This window comes from Vicia villosa, linkage group LG1 (genome assembly GCF_029867415.1).
Source record: "Vicia villosa cultivar HV-30 ecotype Madison, WI linkage group LG1, Vvil1.0, whole genome shotgun sequence".
Lineage (NCBI taxonomy): Eukaryota > Viridiplantae > Streptophyta > Magnoliopsida > Fabales > Fabaceae > Vicia > Vicia villosa.
This window is the reverse complement of record NC_081180.1, coordinates 116,344,410-116,347,626: the sequence shown is the minus strand read 5'-3', so window position 1 is coordinate 116,347,626 and position 3,217 is coordinate 116,344,410. Positions and strand designations below refer to the sequence as shown.

At 35.6% G+C, this 3,217-nt stretch overlaps 1 pseudogene; it reads right to left on the bottom strand.

The window, feature by feature from the left end:
* Positions 1-359: 359 nt before the first annotated feature.
* On the bottom strand, positions 360-2,990 carry LOC131615034 (endoglucanase 17-like; annotated as a pseudogene).
* Between the last annotated feature and the right edge of the window lie 227 nt (positions 2,991-3,217).

Sequence of the window (3,217 nt, the reverse complement as noted above, 5' to 3'; positions counted from 1 at the left end):
AACTGTCCAACAAGTTCAAGCACACATAGTGAAACATTACTAGCCGCTTGATAAAGCAATTTCATTTCTCATTTACCATTGAAGGAATAGGGGTAATTCAACTTGTTGATAAACTTTTGTATTAAAATCTATGATGAACAGGACAACATTTCCCATTTCACACCACAAGGGTGACAATTTCAACCAATTTTCCATGTTGCTCGAGGAGAATCTTCAGCTATTCGGCGCTGGAAAAGTTTTTCAGTTTGGTCAAAGATACATTTTATATTTTTTTATACAAAGTGTACTTTAACAAAGGATTAGTTCCAATTATCTAGGAAAAAATCATCGTAGTAATAAACTTTTTTTGTTCACCAATGTCTTTATCCCCTAACTTTATTTTATCCTTTTGTCCTCACCACAATATCTTGAAAGTTGATAATAACGCACAAAAAACAAGCAAAACTAACCACTTTTACAGTTGAGATTTGCTTTAAACATTCAAATTCTTGATATTTTTTTAACATCATAACTTGACATATATGCCACTTAACAATAACATAACATATGGGAGCTTTTAAAAGCTTCTCCTAAGAAATCTAACTAATTATAACTACTAACCAAATTAGTGAAACCTTAAAACTAAGACATCATAATCAGATTCACCCAAACAAGTTGGACCTAAAGTTGACCAAATGAGTGTGCAAGATAAGCCAGTGTTCCAACAAGTGGTGCATTAACATAAGTGGCTGGCTCGGATTGTTCATAATCAGACCGTTTATCTGGAAACCTATCATGCTGATCTGGTCCACCAACAACAGCACCAATTAGAATGTTAGGATTTGGCGATTGTGAATTCATCACACCAAACCCGGCAGAACACTGGATCTTTCCCGGATGTACAGCCATTGAAGGAAGTGATGATCCTCTGTGGTGTATCCTTTGTGGATACCTTGGTCCATAGCCAACCATATATGACATCTTCAATGGGTTATCTCCCAGCAAATAATCCACCTAATAAAAAAAAATTCCAAAAGTTATAAAAAAATTATATTTCAACTTATTATTATAATTTTTTGGAAATTATTTTTTACCTGTTTTTTGGCCAAGGTTCTGAGTCTCTTTGGTGTTACAGTGGTACCACCACAATTCACAACTGTATGTGATTTGGTTAAATATTTGGCATATGTTACAAGTAAGAAGGTAGTGGATGTGACATACTGCATGTTACTATCACTCATCTTGAACAAAAGTCCACCTGTAAAGTTTTATACAACCTCAAAAAAAGTTACAATTTGGACCACATGAGTTAAATTATGGTGAGAAAAGATAAGGTACTTTACTTTACCTGGGGTATATTGTGCAGATGAGGAACCAGCTCCAGGAATCAAAGAACAAACAAAGTTGTCTGAATGACCCTTGTAGTCGTGGAGGGATTTCACATTTTGAACTAGAAATTCCTAATATCACATAAAACCAACAAAAAAAATGTAAGCTTAGATCAAACCATTTTTTTGTTAATTTGTTTGTTACTATGTAATGATACCTTTGAAAGAAGTATCCTTGCTCCAACATGTTTGTTATCCCAACCAAATGTATTGTCAAACTCTGCAGCTCCTAGGATTTGACCATTAAGTTGAATGTATTTTAGATACATTGGATTCTTTGTGGCCTTGTGGAGCCAAGCAGCACCCCACAACAACTCATCCTAACAAATTTATCATCAACATACCAATCATCATCGGTACCATACTATACTTTTGAGTATGACTAAGAAAAAGGCCACAATAGTAAAATTGTAAAAATCAAAACTTTACCTGATAACCTGAGTAAGAACAGTAAAATGGACACACAAAGGGTTTCAAGGCATTGCTGTAAGATCCTCTGTGTTTATCAGCAAACTGAAAAACCTATAAACCCAAAAACAATTCCAGTCTCAGATTTTATGCAAAAGAAAGAAAATTTTCAATTTTATATGAATCAAAGGCTTACCCTGATGGCCCTTCTAACTAAAATCTTAGCGTATGTTGGATCACTTCTTCTGAAAACTAAAGAAGCAGCTGCTAATGCCGCAGCAGTTTCCGCAGCAACTTCAGAACCAGGTGCGTTTGCATCAACCTTAAAAACACTTCTTGGTGTGTCCATGTCTTCTGGTCTCTCCCAACAAGCATGGTCCTTTTTAGCATCTCCCACCTAAAAAAAATACAAAACACAAAAATCAACCTCATTTCCTCTGTTTTTTCTTCACAAAAAAACTACAAAATCACTAACCTGAACATAAATGATGTTTGGATGTGCAGTGGCTTTAAGAAGATAATCAGTAGCTCAACGAACAGCTTCTTTAGCATTGGGCAACTCACTTTTCATCAACCCACCAAACTCAATAACACTCCATGAAAGCATAGTGGTAGTAAAAGCCATAGGAAAACCAAACTTGACATTGTCACCAGCATCATAGTACCCTCCAACCAAATCAACCTACATTGTACATTTAAACCAAAAATAAGCACAAAAAGTTACAAAAAAAAAAAGCACTAGAAATTTGTTTACATACATGCAATGCTGAGCCATCAGAAAGACCAGAGTCTCTTCTCCAAGAGATTCTCTGGTTAGGCGGAAGTTTCCCTGATCTCTGGCCTTGGAAAAAGAGAATGGACTTGGTGAGAGCGTCTCTGTAGTTGTGAGTGGCGAAGTGAGGGTGGTTGTGGTGGTGAATGGAACGGAATGGGTTGGCATGGGTGTGTAGAAGGAAAAGGGAGAAAAGGGAAAGGAGAGTGGTGATGGTGAGGGAAAGGGAGAGAGCCATGTTGAAGTGTGTGAAAAGGAAAAGGAAAAACAAACAAACCAACCAACCAAGAAGCAAAGTGGCACCTGCAAGACACAGTGTGATGCTTGGGAGTCTGCTATTTATAAAAGCAAAAGCTGCCTTTGTAACGTCTTACTTTGTTGCAAAACAACAATAATTGTGTCCATATCCTATACTCCTAGAACAAGGAGCTCGTGGCTTTGAGAAATTATCTAGTTAACTAGTAAACTACCCGTGCGTTATATATATAGTTTGTTTAGATATTTAGAATATTGAATGATAAGTATAATTATATAAAAAATTAGATATTCATGAGTTTGTATAGGTTAAAATAATTTTGTATAGTTAATTTGTATTCAAATGCATATTGAAAGCAATATTTATCAAAAAGAAATTTGCGTAAATTTAACTGATCGTGTCCTGTTACAAATT